Below are 19,656 nucleotides of genomic sequence, written 5' to 3' on the forward strand. Positions count from 1 at the left end.
TTTCCAGTGCTTGTGTACTTACTAGAAAATCACAGTTCCTCAGGGTTCAACACGAATATTTCACTAGCCATAGAATTGAAATGAGTTGCAGACATGTGGCTCATATCTTTTAAAAATTGTGCTGAAACAGAATTTACACCAACAGCAGAGATATAGTGTGACATGAAAATACTAATATAATGGTAACACTTGTATCATAAACTAACAATTAACATTTTTTATAGAAATAATTGGTGACAATTTCACATAATGAGCAATGCATTTGTTACAGTACTTATTATTTAAACAATACATTTGTTACAGTGTTAATTAATTTAATTGTTGTTAAAGATTTCGTTTTTTTTGTGTGTGTGTTTGTCATTTTTATTGTGTGTGTTTTTAAATGTATACTTTTTTTTTTTTTTTTTTTAATGTTTAGTTTTTTTTATTGTAGTACATCAAGCTAACTAAATGAAAATGAAAAATGTTTCTTTGGGAACTAGCTGAATTAAATAAATTTAAGTTTTGTATATTTTATTTTATTTCAGTTAACATTTATTAACAGATTTTTAATGGTTTTAGTTTTAATTAACTATAATAACCCTCATATTAGTAAATACTGACTTTAACATTCATTAAGAACAAATGCAGAAGTAGATTAGAAGCAGAAGTTTTTCAATTGTTAGTTCATGTTAACTAATAATGACAAATGGAACCTATTGTAAAGTGTTATCAATTACTTAATCTAGGTTAATGTTCATTTCTATATGTACTAATGTATTTGTGACCCTGCACCACAAAACCAGTCATAAGGGTCAATTTCTCGAAATTGAGATTTATACATCATCTGAAAGCTGAATAAATAAGCTTTCCATTGATGTATGGTTTGTTAGGATAGGACAATATTGCAGAAAATCGCCTTTAAAGGGTTACTCCACCCCAAAATGAAAATTTTGTCATTAATCACTTACCCCCATGTCGTTCCAAACCCGTAAAATGCCCTTTTATGCCAAAAATCATTAGGATATTAAGTAAAGATCATGTTCCATGAAGATATTTTGTAAATTTCCTACCGTAAATATATCAAAACTACATTTTTTAATTAGTAATATGCATTGCTAAGAACTTAATTTGGACAACTTTAAAGGGTTACTCCACCCCAAAATGAAAATGTTGTCATTAATCACTTACCCCCATGTCGTTCCAAACCCATAAAAGCTTCGTTCGTCTTCGGAACACAATTTAATTGTCATCGCCATTTTGGAGAGTATCCACTGAACGTAAACTGCATATACTGTTCTACTTGTCTGTGTCAGCCGCACCACACGGATACGTTTTCTGCGTTTATTTACGCTTTGATTTGAACAAAAAAAGCATATCCGTGCAGCGCGGCTGACACAGAACAGCATACGCAGTTTGCGTTCAGTGGATACTATTGCTAAAAATATACCCCAGCGACTTAAGCCTGGTTTTGTGATCCAGGGTCACATTTGTTGACATTTCAAGTTGTATAAAGTAACATGTAAGTTAAATCATTATTTTTTCTTACATACTTTTAGAGTAGTTTATTTACAAAGTTACACTATCAGTTCTTATTCTATTTAAAAAGTCAATTTAATATTTAAATACTTAAATTGAATCTTTTCAATTTATCTTTCAGGATCTCATTGGAAAACCTGTGAATCAAACACAAAAGACTAAAACACAATAAAGCAAACCAAAACCACAAGAACAACAACGACAAGCAATTAAAGAGACGGGAAGTGAGACGGGAAGTGAGACGATCAGGCAGTTTTGTACAAATGTTGGATCTCTCTAGAAGTGGACTGAAGATGTTTATTTTTCTAGACTGATGCAGTGCTATGGATACCACTCCCAACTTATTTTCCATAGACATGTGATAATTTTAGAGATGATATACCTAGAGCTGATATATTATATACGTGTATTACTGCACATGTGAGTGTGCTGGAGTGGAGAGGCCATGGGACGTTCTCTGACACAATACGTCTGCTTGTGTGGAGAAAAGACTCTCCTGAACTTTGTGCCAATAATGCCATTATGTGCCACTACATATATAGATAGGACGCGTTCAGTTTTGTGGAAAATTACAGACACATCAAGTCATTTCAGTGACTGTCTCCCAATATCAATCTGTCATCCGTTTTTGTATAAAAAGTATGAATATGTATTTGAAATAGCTGAGTAAAATGTGTTACAAATGTCCAAAAAATATTTATATGGAGCACTACTCATTTAGAGGAAAAAAAAAAAAAAGAACCCAGTGAGGAATAGTATACTTTAGAGGAAAAAAAAATGAACCCAGTGAGGAATAGTATACCCAGGTTTTAATTTCACTACATTGTTACTAGGCCCCGTTTTAAAGGAATAGTCTCTATTTTTATACAAACAAGGTTACTTATGAGTCAGACAGATCAATTTAACTGGACTCTTGGGACTGTTAATCTGTGAGCGGAGGTTTAATGAAATGTTGAAAAGTTTTTTTTAAAAGCTATCAAACAATGTGGAAGCCAGATTCAGTATTCATTTAAAGCTTATTTGATTTGCCAAAGCCATATGTCAGACGCTTGTTGAGTTTCCTTTTTTTTTTTATCACTGATGAGAAATTACATGTACGGGTTAATCATGTTTACGGACTCACAGATCCTCAGAGAGGTGTTTGATTTCCGTGAATTACCAGACAACTGTTAGTTTGTGGGTCGAGCCTAAATAACACAATCAATTATCTATTAAAACATTACAAAATAGCTAATAAACCTCCTCTGCGTTTTAATAACAAAGCTTAATTTGAATAAATCACCAGACAGTTATCAGCCTTGTGCATAGACTCATAAAGGAAAAAATATTGTGTTTATTTCCGTGCCTAGTATTTTGTGCCAACTTGATTTCATTTGTTTACTTCTATATTTAAATCTGAAACAAAACCATGAATGTCAAGTCAAGTCAAGTCAAGTCAAGTCACCTTTATTTATATAGCGCTTTTAACAATACAGATTGTGTCAAAGCAACTGAACAGCATTAATTAGGAAAATAGTGTGTCAATAATGCAAAATGACAATAGTAAACACTGATTTTTCAGTTAAAGACAGTTCATCATTGAATTCAGTGATGTCAACATCCAGCTCAGTTTAAATAGTATCTTTGCAATCAAGTCAACGGTATCGCTGGAAATGAAGTGTCCCCAACTAAGCAAGCCAGAGGCGACAATGTCCCTTTCATTGTGTGCCACGATTTAATTTAAGCTAGTAGTTTATAATTTATAGTTTTTCACAGTTTGATTTATTTGAGCAGAACTAACTAAAAGGCTAATATTCTATCATCAGAAACAGAAAAGTCTAGTGCCAATCGTTTTAATATAATCAGAAATGCAGTAATATACAAACAGCATGAAACTTGCCAATCAGTTTCATTTATTGATAAAGTCAGCACTGTTCCGCCTCCTAGTCCAGACTATCGCTGTAATATATTGTGTGTGTGTGTGTGTGTGTGTGTGTGTGTGTGATCGCAACACTACTCAAGCATCACTAGACCAAAGAGCTCCGCTGTGGGTAGCAGTATGTAAACAGACCAGGACAGTTATTCTGTACATGATGGGTAAAGAAAATAAGAGGGAGGATAACTATTATTTTATCCCAAAACAGATGTTTAATGGTTACAATTACATATTGTACAAAGGCAAACACTGTGAACGAGGAAAATAGTTGTTTCCAAACGTCTTTGAGTAAATCTAAACAGGTTTTCAGATGTTACTCAAAATGTTTAGAACCAGTAGAGAATTGTGATTCCTGTTTTCATCCTTGGAAGACAGCAATACATATTAAGTTGTCAGCTCTTTTCTTTTTTTTCCTCCACAATTGTCTATAATTGACCAATTTAAGAGATCATGTGAACCACACTGGCCAATCATGTTGGGTATTTAGAAAGTTACTAATTATATACTGGAACACTAAAGCTCTGTATTATGTACGTGTATATGTGTTTTCTATATATTTACCTCTATTCTATCTTGTGATTTTTTTTTAATCCTTTTTATCACAGTATCAGTGGATAAGTTTGAAAAAAGATTTTTGTCTACATTGCATAATTCGCTGCAGACATTACAGACAGACACATATACACTGATGTTGTGCCAAGCCTCAAAAACACTGTTGTTTCTGCTGTAGCTGTAGTTCTCCTAATAATTAGGAAATTCCAGGATAAGACGCATTAAAGGCATTTTTGCAGGTTTCAAGAGTGAGTAAGGTTTTTTTTTTTTAAGTCCAAATAAGTGCTAAACGGGACTTTTTGAAAAAAGAAAATGTTCTTTTTATTTATTTATTTATTGGTTAAATTAAAAACACTTCAGGTGTTTTGTCATTCTCTTTCTCCCAGAGAATGAAAATGGCTCCAAGCCATCTCAGTCGACAGCTCAATAAACTGAACGTCAATAAAAAAATAAATAAATAAAATAAATCTGAACAGACGACTGGCCTGTGTGACTGGCAAAGGAGGAGAAGATTTGTGCTGTGAGTCTGATAAACCTGTCTGGACTTGAGTGTGGAATGTTGATTTGTTCTTCAGTCTTGACACAAAGCTCAGAATCAGTTGAACGAAAATCTGCTGGATAAAAGGTTAATTGACTTTGTGCTAAGCCCCGCCTTAAAACACTACTGACCAATCCTACTGGACCTTACTAACCGTTTGCCATATCATAAGACAAGCTTATGGAAGCATGTTAAGATAGTTTTAAATGCAATTTTATAGAAAGTATCTTTAAAGACAAATTTGAGGATAAGAATAATTTTCATTTCATCCCCCGTAAGAATCATTTTACTACAAGTCATGCTTTTTATGTAGATTTGCTAATTTCTGTAATGGTGTGTGCACACCAAAACCAAAGCGAAGTCATAAATTTCAGGGTGCCCGCAGATGGCTACAATAATGCTCTCCTCCATTTTCTGATACAGCCGGATGTGTCAAACCAGACGTGCCAATAAGCTCTTCACTGATTGGATTGCGCCACAACATGTCATGCGTATTTCCCGCTCGAGCTGAAATTTTTCAACTTGAGGCGAATATCGCTAGGGTTGGGAATCGAAAATCGATTCCAATTCCAGAATTGGATACTTAAGGTCAAGAATCGGATACTTTTTTAACCATGCTTTTTTTCCATCTGTGAAGACCCGATTCTGCGATCTGCCAGGACCTTCCTCGCTATTCTAAGCGCTCTAGTGTTTTGCTACACTTGTGATCAGCAAGTAACAGCTAAGTATAATATTTGTGATAAGCTAACATATTGCAAGAGAGGTGTCACCACCAACATGACAAAGCACTTTAATTAAACAGATCGTTAAAGATCTCGAACACTATTCAAACACCAACGTGATCTTATCTCTCTGTTCGTCCCTGTGATTTTAACATTAAAATCTGTGTTCGCGCTGCCGCTGACCTAGAGAGAGCAGCTGTCATGTGTATGAAACAGCTTCACAAAGAATCTTTTCAACTACACAGTATCGTTATTTCTGTGTTACAATCATTCAAATAATCACAGAAGTACGGGGATAAAAGTGTATAGTTTGAATATAAACACTGATGTTTAAAGTAGCGATTAAAATAGAGTAAATCACCTTTTGAAAGTAATTTGATGTTTCAAATAAAGATTTATCGATTACGTTGTTACGCCAGTAGGTGGCGAAAAGGAGCTGTTAAAAATGCATTTGTCTTTGAATCATTCATTCAAGAGATTCATTCAAAAACACTGATTCATCCAGTAATGAAGTATTGCAAGAGAGGTGTCACCACCAACATGACAAAGCACTTTAATTAAACAGATCGTTAAAGATCTCGAACACTATTCAAACACCAACGTGATCTTATCTCTCTGTTCGTCCCTGTGATTTTAACATTAAAATCTGTGTTCGCGCTGCCGCTGACCTAGAGAGAGCAGCTGTCATGTGTATGAAACAGCTTCACAAAGAATCTTTTCAACTACACAGTATCGTTATTTCTGTGTTACAATCATTCAAATAATCACAGAAGTACGGGGATAAAAGTGTATAGTTTGAATATAAACACTGATGTTTAAAGTAGCGATTAAAATAGAGTAAATCACCTTTTGAAAGTAATTTGATGTTTCAAATAAAGATTTATCGATTACGTTGTTACGCCAGTAGGTGGCGAAAAGGAGCTGTTAAAAATGCATTTGTCTTTGAATCATTCATTCAAGAGATTCATTCAAAAACACTGATTCATCCAATAATGAAAATAGTAAATCTTAAGTGAGTCATTGAATCATTCATTTATAAATTACATGTGATATTTGTTTTAAAAAAATCACATGTAATTTATGAATAAAAAAAAAAAACTCAATTTATCCAGAGTTGTGTAGCTCTATTTTGCACACAAACAGCTCTTAATCGATTCCAGTTTTTATGTAGCCTGCTGATTTTTGTTCATGGTATTCAGTTTCAACTAAATGTTTTGCAAAAAGAGACACAGAATAAATATGTTTGATATCTAAATGTTTGAATTATTTTTTTTTTAACCGCATTGGAATCGAAACTGGGAACCGATAAGAATCGGAATCGATAAGCAGAATCGGAATCGGAATTGATCAAATTCAAACGATACCCAACCCTAAATATCGCACATTTGCAGCAATTGCGAATTCAAGTCTATTTGCCTCTTTGCATTGACTTTGGCTAATATATGGCTAATATACTCGCGCAAATAATTAAATTCGCTTTTGGTGTGCACTCACACCATAAGGCTTGTCTAAGTGAACAACAGTAACCATTGGGGCGGAGCTTTTGACCATTTTCATCATCTGTGCGTTACACCTGAATGTGCTTTCTCATTCATTTCGAGTATCAGAACTTTCTCTGAATGAAACCTGCTGAATCCAGTGCAATATGATGTTTTTTTATATGACAAATGCATCTAAATCAGAGCCCTCCTTGTTATTGACATGTACATTACATACTGCTTATTGTAAAGGCTTATTTTGTTGTCATGTGTTGTATTTTTTAGTTTTTATGTGGTACTATACTCAGGCATCATCTATCTATGAACGTGTTATTTTATAAAAGTCAATTATCTAATGTTTACGGACACAAATCTTTGTTGGCTTCAGTTCTGTTCATTTTTTTCTTTCTTTTTTTGTACTTTTTTTATTTTATTAAGTAACGCATATTTCCAGAGTCACATTTCATGATGACAGGTTTCATATGGTGCAGAACGTACTCCTAAACGTCCCCCCCAAAAGCCCAGGGCTGTCAGGAGAGATTACGCCAAATTCCTCCTTGTGTGACAGAGATCCGTAAAAACCGTTTAAACTTATAGAAACCGGAAACTCTTTACTGAGGCTTAGTCAGGGAGTATCTGAGATGGTCTTTGGCTTTTGATTTGCTGCAGGTACAATTTATTACATTGCTCCAGATTCCATATGAAAACAACCTGACACATGTCCTGTTGTTGCCATAGAAATAAAAACTTTGTACTTTGTGTACCTTAACTTTTTATATTTGTGTCTAATATATCGATGAGTACCTCTTTTTTTCTTTTGTATAAGATCTATGAATATAGTACACAACACAATATACGAGAAAACACACATGAAAACATACACGGATGCTGTATGAACTAACAGTCTCTGTGTCGAAATAGTGCTGTGTACTTTTATTTTGTGTCTTTGAGTCTCTTTCTCTCTTTCTCTTTTTGTAGGTATTGGTAAAGTTACATTTCCAGGTGACATTGATTTTGATTCTTGTTCTAAAGCTCTCTGTGTTTTGGCCACTGTAAATGCAGCTGTCGTCAGAATGAATCTGTACATTTAGTACTCTCTCAAGTTGCTATTAATAAGATGTTAAAATGAAATGGGCTGTCTTTCTATAAACACCATCAAATGTTTGTAAAATGATTATGGGGTGTTATTTGGACTGGGGCAATGATATTGAAAATAAAAGTCATTCAAAAAAGAAAAGCACTGTATGCTGGCATATTACTGCTGATTGTTTCTTGAAAATATTTATTTCATGTTCTATTCATTCAGAGCTATTTGCAAAAATTGCACCTCTAACATTTAATTAAATTTTTTTTCCTATTGATTGAACCAGATGAGATTGTTTTCCAGACGTCTTTGTATCTTTTGTGGATGGCTAAACCATTAGGACTAGTTCTACACCGGCACTAAGACATGAAAGAGTCCAACCAGATTTTTACCAGATGGACCGCTGTATGATTTCCCATAAAATATGATGTTGTGTTCCCATTTATCAAAAGACTAGGCTAAACAAAGCCTAATGAGCAGTATTTCTCTGATGATGATCAAGATGAAAAATGAAAACATTCCATCATGCTCCAAGTAACAACAGGAGGCAGAGAGACAGAGAGAGATTGTGAAAAGGATTGTGCCGTGAAATCAACACAACAAAGTGCCAAAATATTGTCTAAATTGATGGATACCCCAATAAGCAGGAGTTTACAAAAAAGTTGCTCATTAAAGTCCTATAGTTCAATGAAAGTGCGAGACGGGAGCTTCAAGATGGCTCAGATTTGATAAGATTCTATATGATACGAATCAAAGTGAATCTATTTTATTTTATTTATTTTATGATCCTACTGGAAACTAAAAATCCACTTCCCAGTTTTAGTTAATGCTAGGAACTCAATAAAAAAAAAAGTAAACTTAACGTTTACATATTTAGACTAGACACAATTAAAACAAAACTGCACACAGTAGATTGGACACAATTAAACAAATGTTCAGAAATGGTGCTGCTTTAAGGCGAGATACTGCAGGTGAATAGGGTAAAAAAATTAACTATTAATTATCACCTTACCCAGTTGATTGATTACATTGATAATTGCAAACATTTTTTGTATTACAAGTTTTCTAAAATGTTATGTTTAAATATGCAAATGAGGCATTATTTAATGAAATATGTGCTAATTTGCATACATTTCTAGTACAAAAATCTGAACACTGGATGAAGTCAGTTTCAAAATTCTTGTTTATTTTTTTTTTGACATATTAGAGGCAACTAACTATTTTTACAGAGGAAATTTTGGGTGTCTCTTTTTGTCACTCCATAATTCAGAAAATACTTTGAACAGCCAGAAAACAATATATTTTCACAATTTTTGGGGAAATAAAATGTATATAATCAAGCAAATTTTATATGAACAAATCCCTCTGTAAAAACCTTCAGAATATAGACAGGAATAAAAATGTAAAGTTTGGTGTCTGTAAGTGCTACTGAAGTGGAGATTTATGGCTCAGTGTAGGAGAAAAAACTCATTTTGAGAAAACGGCCTGTAAAAATATGTATTGTAATTGAAATCTATTGACACAAATAGATAAAGTGCTATAAAATAAATGCTTAACAGTGTCTTTTGGATGTTTTCTTTCCACTAGTCTGAAAAAACACTTTATGAAAAGCCAAAAAGTCCAAAATCTCAAAATTGACAGGTGCATGAAAAAACAGTGCTTTTGCTTGCAGTGTCTCCCCTTAAGTTAATTAAACCAGCAGCAAAAATATTTTTATAGACTATGCCATATTCCATTTCTCTCCCATCATTTCTAGTTATTTGATAAATGTTTGTCAGACAGAACGCTCTCATCACCGCTCTTATCTGATGTCCCCATCTGAATGGGACGCTTTAATCTGATTGGTTATCTTGACAGGGCGCTTCCTCTCTGGGGCGTTGAGAGTGAGAACAGGAGATGAACACCTGCTGTCAGAGCCACTTACATCTCCTCTTGGAGCTTCAGACACAGCCCCACAAAAGCATCAACCCGACACCAAACCAACTCGCATCCACAACCCTCACTTATTTATTGATCAGTTTTTGCTGCAAACAACTAATGGGCTGTACGTGCAGGTGAACGGCACACAAAGCAACTGATGATGAGATCCGAATTGCATAAATTGCATCTTTATTGCCAGCATTCCCATCAGCCTGCTGCTCAGATCTTCATTAGCGGTGCAGCGGTGGTTCGGTGCTCTTTCCAGCGGGACTCCAGTCGCTCCTGTGACCAGGGTACTAACACGCCTACTCGCCTACATTTGCATTAGCTTCGGCTTCCTATTTCTCTCTGTCATACTTGCCAAAAATAAATATTGAAAGGCTTTGTAATCTTGACAAGTGTATTTGTGTTGCTAAAGCAATTATGTGTGATAAAATCAAGGTAAATATTACAAAACAAAAGCAAATTGCGTTTCTCTCTCACGCTGCCTCCTGTTGCTCCTAAGGAAACCTCACTGCATTCATATGAGGCTGTTCTGATCCCTAGCCTGCCTGACACTCACACACAAGTACATTCTGGATTCTCTATTCACACACACACACACACACACACACACACAGAGATACATGGATACCGACTGACAGCCACACTTGCATCCTTCCCATCCCTTGACAGCAGCATACACACTCCAGACTAGCTGACAAAAGGCCATCATCAAACAACATCCGCAGAAATGTGTACTTCACACACTTCTCTGCTCACTGACTTCATCGCACACACACTCTGTTCCAGCTGTTAGTCTTTTAATTGTGATTATGCAGGCAGTGCCCATGTCCACATCACAGCGAGCACAGCAGCTGTAAGATGGAGCTGGAATACCTTCAGCTCACTGGAGCTGCTGTCACTCTTGCTGTCTTCCTGACAGTCACGCCCTGCTGCTTCACAGACCGTCCTTCACACAAACATACTCTAGCATCTACTCTTCTACAATTTCTTCCACCATTCTCCATCACTATTTTAGAATCGTTGTTACAGTGTTCCAGAATCTCCATTTTTGATATAGAATCTCCTCCATCATTTCTGTACACTATTCTATATTTCTAATTTAAAATCAACTATAGAAATAATATATCAACGCAGAAATAAAATATACTATAAACTTTTTGAAAGATCCCCAAATATGATACCCTTAGTATCATATATGCAGTTAAATATTTCATGCATACGTTTCCTCTGTGTGAGAGAAAGTGTGATAGTATATACAGGTTTTGTATGTAATATTAAATGATTTTAATATGGGTTTTGCAGAACGGATTTTATATTGTTACTATAATGAAGCCCAAACAAAATAATATTATCTGAAAAAATACAGAATAACAGTTAGATAGCTTTAAAGTCCGATCAACCTGAAGTAGCAACGGATATTTTCTTCCATATAGTTATACATCTGAGTGAAGCAGATATCTAAAAAGAAAAAAAAGTCTTGTTTCTATCCATTGATTGCCGATTGGATGGATGATGTTCAAAATGTACTAAAGTTCTGAGAGTAGTCTGTCGTTTCACCTAAAGATTGATGTACGATTATGTTAAAAATGTAATGCATCAATTAATTTTTCACTATAAGATCAATAACATGCATTTAGAAAATAGGTGAATTTTTATTTAATATTTTATTTCACTTTAATTAGAGTGCTGTTAGATGCATAAACATGAAAAGAAATTTTTTTATTTAAATTCAATTTAATTTGAATAGCTCTTTTCACCAAGAAATATCACCTTGCAACCACCCATTTGCAGTATAATGGCTACAAAGGTGATGACCAAAAACAACCAGAAAAATTAACACATTTTGTTGAACTTATGTATGCAGGAACTATGTGGAGATTTGCTTTTCATTTCATCCTGTTAATTAAAACTAGAATTAAATCATTGTGATTAATAAGATGATTCTTGACCAGTCTTTAGAAAGCAGAATGAAAATAACATTAACAGTAATAATACAAATCTTCACATTACAATTAATATCTTAAGAGTAGCCCTCCAAAATTTAATTTTGTTAAAAAAAGGAAAAAAGAAAAAAGAAAGCCTTGATCTAGCACAGAATGTCCTGTACTATTTTTTTTACAACACATTCCATCACACTACAATATTTGGTAAATGTATTATTATTTCATCATATTGCATTCCTTGTTGCATCTGTACTGACTTAAAAATAAAGGGCTAAGTCCATTATTTATTTAAAATATATATTTTTTTGTTCCTGCATGTCCATCGAATAAGGCATTCTGTAAAATGAAACAAACAGACAACTGTGAATTCGAAGTTGGCCTAACAAACATCATTGGACTGACACAGTCCAATAGAGGTCACGCCACTACCAAAATATTTGTCCACAATTGGCATGATAACCCTGATCTTCATCCTTTCCCTACAGAAATACAGGACAAATGATTCAAGCCACACATTCTGACCCAAATACATCAGCCTGTGGCAAACTTCATCAAATGGCTAAACAAAAGATCAGCTTTCTCTGCAGCAGGCTTGGTAAACAAGTGCTGATCTGCAGCTCTGCATGACAGTAAAGGGCCAGAGATCCAGTTTCCACCAACAGTTGTTTAGTTAGAGCAGCTGATATACAGCTACTGCAAGGGAAGGACTCTCCAAAACAATAAATATTCACTTATATATCCCACCAACTGGCATCTCGCATTCACAGAGAACACAATGAAGCCTGATGGGTGGCTCTCATTCCTACATTAGGTCTGATTTTGTAATCAGACATGTGATTGCCACTTCCTATAGTGATTCCTCTTCTTAGAGGGGAAGGAGGAATGTTGTGTGATTGCAATTACAAGCGAGATATTTTCATATTTCCCAGACATGACTCCGCCAGTGTGACCTTTCCCCTGTTTTCCTGGGACTGGGCGGATCTCTGAGCAGCACCAGGATGGACCTGTGGGGACGTGGCGTCTCTCAATGCATATATTAGACTAATAAATGTAATACAAGGCTCCAGCACAACTAATCCAAGCACTTTGGGGAAGCATGACCCTCTCATGTAACACACACACACACGTTTGCATTGTCTTCTTGTTATTATGCTGTCCATCAAAATGTGTTTTGTTTTAATGCCATTTATTGTGCAAGGCTTGTAATTTCACAAGCCCTATTTTGCATTTGAGAGATCAGTAATCATGTCGGCCGATAGCACCCAATAATAAGAATTTTATATTTTTCTGAAAAAAAAAAAAAACCTGAGTGGTGCTTGTCCAGACAAACCCCCCTGCTACTCAGGGTTTCTTAGTGTTTTATAGTCTGTTGCTATGTGGTTGCTAGGTGTTACTTTTGACCCAAGTCAAAAGAGGCTATTTCAAAATCTCTATCATAATGTGATACCTAGACGTGGCTTGGGTCCCTCTCTTTTGGGGGGGATTTTTTTTCACCCGTTTTATCATTCACCAGGCAAAAACTGAATGATAAAAAGTCTGATTGCTTAGGAAAAAGACTGTTCCCCTTTACTCAAGGAGTCACACAATATGAGGTTACTTTCAGGTCTCGACAGTAAGGATTTTTTTTTTATTTGCCCGGTCAGGCCAGTAGTTTCAACACAAATTATAAAATGTTATTTACATTTTTAAATGAATATATAATTTTCTACAGAATTTCTATTTTTTTAATTTGTTCATTTATTATTTATTTTTATATTTTAAAACAGAATTTATTATTAAACAAAATAGATTTTATTATCCACCAAGCAAAAATTGTAAATCTGATTGCTTTGCAAAAAATTGCTCACCTTTACAGAAGCAACACAATATGATGTATAATAACAATAAGCATTTTTTTTACTTGCCCAGTCAAGACAGTAGTCCAATCAATCAATCAATCAATCAATCAATCAATCAATCAATCAATCAATCAATCAATTTTTCAATCAATCAATCAATTTTTATTCATATTTTTTATGAATTAAAATTTAGAATTTCATACTTTTCTAATTTAAATCTTCAGATTCAAATTCTTTAATTTTAGCATGTATTATTTTTTAAATATTTTAAAACAATTATTATTAAACAATAAATGTAAAAAAAATTGCACGCATACAGTAAATGTATTTTTTCATCAAATGTTCACAATAATAGCTGAAAATTTATGTTATAATTATAAAGACAAATTCAAGATTATTAAAACAAAAATTCATAACTTCTGGAATATCATGGCATACATGTCATATAGTTACTCGTTTGTTTGTCATTTTATCTGGGCAACTTTGTAAACAAATAAACAATAAATAAATTGACAAGCATTTATCTTCATTTTTGACCTTATAGGGAGGACTGTGAAGAAATCAACATAAATGATCTCAACAGTCTCCATCCCTTACAGATGTATCGGAGAAAAAGTGTGTGCGTGTGAGAGCCTTTGATGTTGTTTCGAAGCATTCTGCTCTGAGTTACGGGTGTAATCCAAAGGCTCTTTTCAAACCATCTCCTGCCTCATGCAGCTAACAGGAGATTAATCTTGATCCACACCAAATTCCCAGAGTGTGATTCATTTCAGTGTGGGCACATGCTGATGAAGAATATCACACGCACCACGCTGTGTTTACTAATGTCTGAATAACTGTGAGTATCAGCTCTCTCCATCTCTGACCTGAATAAACAGCACCATCCCACCCCTACACTAGCTTAATCTTTCTAAAATGTTTCGTTTGGAAGTGTTAAGATGAAGAGGACTTGCCAAATACAAGGACCAACTCCTGGGGTGTAAAAGTCACTTCCTGTGTTTGTCTCTCTGCGAATGACAGCCGGATGAGTTGCATCTCGGAGCTGCCATAGATGTGATGGGTGTGGATGAATGATCATCGCCTGTGTAGCATGCTGAAATGCGTCTGCTTGAAACTGTCGCCATGATTAAACCATGCACAACGGCAAGCTTCAGTCAGAGACTGATGTTAGCAAGCGTCTGCATGCACGCACCACCAGACATTTATCCGTGTTTTGCAGGCTTCACCTCGACCAAATATTCATGAAATTCTGTTGTGGTGGAAATGCCTGTCGTGCACAGTAAGCAGACATCAAATATAAAAATTGAATTCTTAGGAGATGTCAACAATGAAAGAGCAAATATTTGGTAGGCATGTCAGTCTTGGAATCTTGTATGTATCATTGTACTACTCTGAAACTTTAAAGAAGGAAAACCCTTTCCAATATTGGAAACTTTAAATCAGGATTCACAACCTGTGTAGTCCAATTCACAAACAAATCACTCTTGAGTTGGATATTTTAAGGAGTCGTTCAAAAAGACTCACAAACACAGGAGATACTGGTATGAACCAGTCTGAATAGTTCTAATTAATCATCTAAATTAATTAACCCACCGATTCCATCAGAGTGGCTAATGAAATTGATAAGCAGCCCTACTATATAGGATAAAATGATAAGTTAATAACAAAAATAAGTTAACTACAAGAAAGCAGATTTTTACACATATTTTACAAGTTTTTAATGAATTTTAAGTGATTTAATGGGTCTTGACTGATTATACCCAACACACTATCATGGCAAAACGCAACTGTGTTTTGGCAAATTGGTGGCTAATTTGCATGAACTGGTGGCTAAATTTTAATTCTAATTCAGACATTTTCATACAATTTGCTTATGCCCCAATGCCAGTTAGGTTTAGTGGTGGACCTTCATGCTTACGTTTTGTTCTAAAAAAACCTACTTTTCCATAGAAATCACACTGTATGAATTCATGCAAAATCGCCACCTCATAAAATAGTTAAATTTTCTCATGAGATCGGGTTTATACCTCTCTATTTCACTTTATTTCGATAGTTAGTTGACATGTACTGTAGTTGCAATTTGCAAATGTACTTAATGCTAGTAGAATGTCTAGTGGACTATCAAAATAAAGTGTGACCAAAAATTTTTGGGAACCCATGCATTCCTCGTTAAAAAAAAAATAATAAAAAATATTTCAAATTCAATGATTTCACAAAAATATTAAGCAGCACAACTGTAAACATTAATAACATCAAAACAACCACTAAATCAGCAGAATAATTTCTGAAGGATCATGTGACACTGAAGACATGGAGTAAAGGCTGCTGAAAATTCAGCTTTGCAATCACAGGAATAAAATATCATTTTAAATATACAGAAAACAGTTAAGCAGTTATTTAAAATTGTAATAATATTTCACAATATTACTGTTTTTACTGTATTTTTATATCAAATAAATGCAGCATTTTTTAAACGTTTTCCCCGTGCCATCTCTTGAGCAGAAGGAGATACACGTTTGTGTTTTGTTGAGTTCTGTAAAAAATGAGGGCGCAGCAGTTTCCTGGCCAAAATGGATCAGCTCCAGACAACCGGATATATAATTCACAAAAACACCCTCTCACACACACATACACACACATTTTTCCATAACTCTCTCACACACACGGACATTTTTAGAGTTTCGCAAGGAAATGAATGTCAACTAATGATTAAAAAACTTTAAACAACCATTACAATCCTGATGGAGTAACTTCAGAGCGTGTTTTTATATATTTTCCACACACCTCCATGATATATAAAAGGTGTGTATGCATGTTATAAGGCTGTGTGATTTGCAGTAAATCAAAGTTTGATATACAAGGCTCAATCTAGTTCCACTGAATTGGCCAATGTATTGTGTCAGACATGCACTTTTTCAAAAAGAGAAAATATCCAATAAAACGTCTTCATATTGTATCATAAAGCAGTCCGATCGGATCAGGCCCTGTTATTGCTATATTTCAGAATCCATCATCCCTCCGATGGGACAGAAACACAAGGACAGATTGGCTCGCTGGAGGGCACCTTTCCTCATACATCAAGCAAAACAATACACACCTGCTCCATCACCATGGCAACACCACACTGAGAATGCCATTTTGGTGTACCTGTCTAACTTCACTTAAAATACCAGCGAATCACTTCACTCTGCTCTGCCAAACTGCATGTATGTATCATCAAAGGAACAGTTCATCCAGAAATTAAAATGGTCATCTTTTACTCAGCCTCATATCATTTCAATCCTGTATGGCTTCCTTGCTTCCATAGAAAATCTGAAGAATTGCACTTATCATTCTACTCCATGCAATTACAGTGAATGGAGACTGAGGCTTTCAAGCTTCAGAAAGGATATAAGATGGTCCACACAACTTGTGTGAGGAATGTAGAACAACGTGAGATTGAGTAAATGACTAACTTTGAATTGATCGCCCTTTGAATTGATCGTCCTGGTCCACATGATTTCTAGAGACACTGCACCAGAATGATATCAGTTATCACATCTTTTTATCTTGTGGACGATGAGTTTGCTCGTTCAATCTTCCTCTCTTTTCTATCTGAAGTGGGAACAGTTTTCTCACAGCATGAAGTGGTGCAATAGCCTCGCAAAGGTTTCGTCTCTTTGTCACACTCAGAAATAATTCCTTCCCCTTCTGTTTCTTTGTGACGTCAGTACAGTAGATTGTCTCTTTTCTAATGCTTCAAATGGCTGCAGTGGAGGTAGAAACTGCTTTAGATGGTGGCAAACATGTTTGTTATATATTTTTCAATTCAGAAAGTTTATTAATTTAGCATGACAAATTTATAAAATTACAAGAAAAGCACTTGCATATATTATAGATATATAGATATACTGTAGATATATATATATATATTTTTTTTTTTTGTTTGTTTTTTTTTGGAGTGTCTATTTAAACTTGCACTGTCTATTTAAGTTTCTGGCTGGTCAAACTTGATCTCTATTATCAAAGAAAGCAGGGATTTTCAAATTAGGGGCTACAAGAGGGTGCCAGGATGTCTGCAGAAAAGTTCAGAGAACAGAGTACAGTAAAAAAACAAAACAAAACAAAAAAAAAAAAATATATATATATCATCAAAAATTATAATCATATACTGTATATATTCTTTGTTTTTTTTATTTGTTGGTTGGTTGGTTGGAGTGTCTATTTACACTAACAACAAAAAGCCCTTCTTGTTAGTTGATACGGACAAGTAGGATCTCAATAAGGCAGCATCATCCATTATTGCATAATGTTTAATAATATACTATGGTACACTATGTACAAATACTGTAGTATCTGCTTTTATTTTCACTCAGCATTGAATACTATCTACACTTGCAAATATCATCTGACTACTAATTACGCTTAGTGCAAAGAAAGTACTTTTTAATATATATTTACACTTAATGTAAATACCATCTATCACTTTCTATCTATAGTTTTCACTTAGTGTAAATGGCATCTTACACCATTTATTTTAAATCATATAAATGGGTCTTTATGCTAGAAAATAAAACAATCCCTATATATTTTAGCAAGTAGATTGTCATAAGTGGGGGTTCATGACATCAAAATGTACAAAAATCCCTGAGCTAGACCACCTATGAGGCTGAAGTGGAACAAATGAGCTACCATATTCCAAAAACCAGCTCAACACACTAATGACATGTAAAACTAAAACAGGTTGCAAGTTTAACAAAATCCATTGAAGGTAAGTCATCATTACAGTGGCTGGAAACTGTAGGGGTACTCACACACAGGCTATAGATAGATTTGGCCCTTCCATCAAGCTGTTCAGGTTGTAATAAGCTGAAACGCTCCATACTTCAGCTCTGGCAGGACAGCAACAAAAAGAGGGAGGCAGACAGCAAAGATAGGCATTCATAAATCATGCACACAAACACACACACACACACACACACACACACACACACACACACACACATCTGACTCCATATTGTGCTTATACACAGACTCAGCAAAAACAAACAGCGAGTGATACAACACAGATCCAATAAAGAACCTATTGAAAAAACCTGTTGAATATCTCCTTCAATGGCTAATAAAGTTGTTTTACAAACACAATTTTCTTTCCCGCGCTGATGAAACATGCATTCTTTCCTCTGTATAACATCTGGCCGGCAACAACAACAAACTTACAAATCACCAATCACAAGGCCATCGATTTCAGCCCGCCACAAAAGGACATGCATTATGTTATGTCTGCAGGTGTGAGCATATGATAGCAGCATGTGTTTTGTTTGACACTTAATCTGTTCAGATCGCTCCCTCGCAACTGCTAAAACACAACGCACGTGATTTGTGAATGACTCTATGCGGTTTGGCCTCCGTGACGGCGTGCAGAGAAAGCAATGTCACGTTAATAGGCCCGAACGGATGGATATTTAACACTGGATGAAAATCATACACGACGGTGAGTGATCACAGAGAGCTGTATGTGTCCCCAGGCCAGCGTAATACATTTAAAGCATCAAAGCCGATACAGATGAAGATTCATCATGCGTTCTCTGACCAGCTTTTATTACACTGTGGGCACAGCCTGTGAGGAGGAGGGCAAGAGCTCATTTGAATATCGCCTCAGCAAGAGAATGTAATAATGCTATGTGGGGATGGAAAGCAGAGCCGTGACTTTTTGTTTTGATTGTCTAACTTGTATCATAACGACTATAATGTGACCTTTCTGGGATATCAAATTCCTTCTTTTCTGAGCCCGACTAGCTGGGGGAAAAAATTCATACTGTGACACAGAGTCAAATAAGTTGTAATGGTACTTCTATCAAAGTTGTGTTGCTACAGATTGCCTTGCTTATTTCATTAAAACGGACAAATATTCAAACAAGCAGAAGTGGATTTCAATCCAATAACAGTGTGCATTTCCCATCACTCTTTTACTTAGAGGCCTGTTTATTCATCTTTTAAGCATAGTGCCTCTTTTCTTACTTTGCATCAATGTACAATAGATTGTGAAAAGTGGAGCTTGTTTTGAGCAGCTGTGCTGAGCCTTGGCTGCATCTCAGCTGAGGTTTTCCTAATTACCTCCCAAAGGAATGAAACAGAGAGAGCGAGAGGAGAAGAGATATAT

The 19,656-nt window shown here is 35.1% G+C and overlaps 1 protein-coding gene across 1 annotated transcript in view; it reads left to right on the forward strand.

The window, feature by feature from the left end:
* The window catches only part of LOC107695280 (adherens junction-associated protein 1-like), a 50,806-nt gene extending 48,589 nt beyond the window's left edge, over window positions 1-2,217 (forward strand). Inside the window, exon 6 of the mRNA XM_016495115.1 lies at window positions 1,640-2,217. The gene's annotated coding sequence lies outside the window, so the exon portion shown is untranslated. The remainder of the gene's footprint in view (window positions 1-1,639) is intronic.
* The last annotated feature ends 17,439 nt before the right edge of the window (window positions 2,218-19,656 follow it).

This window comes from Sinocyclocheilus anshuiensis, unplaced genomic scaffold (genome assembly GCF_001515605.1).
Source record: "Sinocyclocheilus anshuiensis isolate Anshui unplaced genomic scaffold, SAMN03320099.WGS_v1.1 scaffold122, whole genome shotgun sequence".
In the NCBI taxonomy this organism is placed as follows: Eukaryota; Metazoa; Chordata; class Actinopteri; order Cypriniformes; family Cyprinidae; genus Sinocyclocheilus; species Sinocyclocheilus anshuiensis.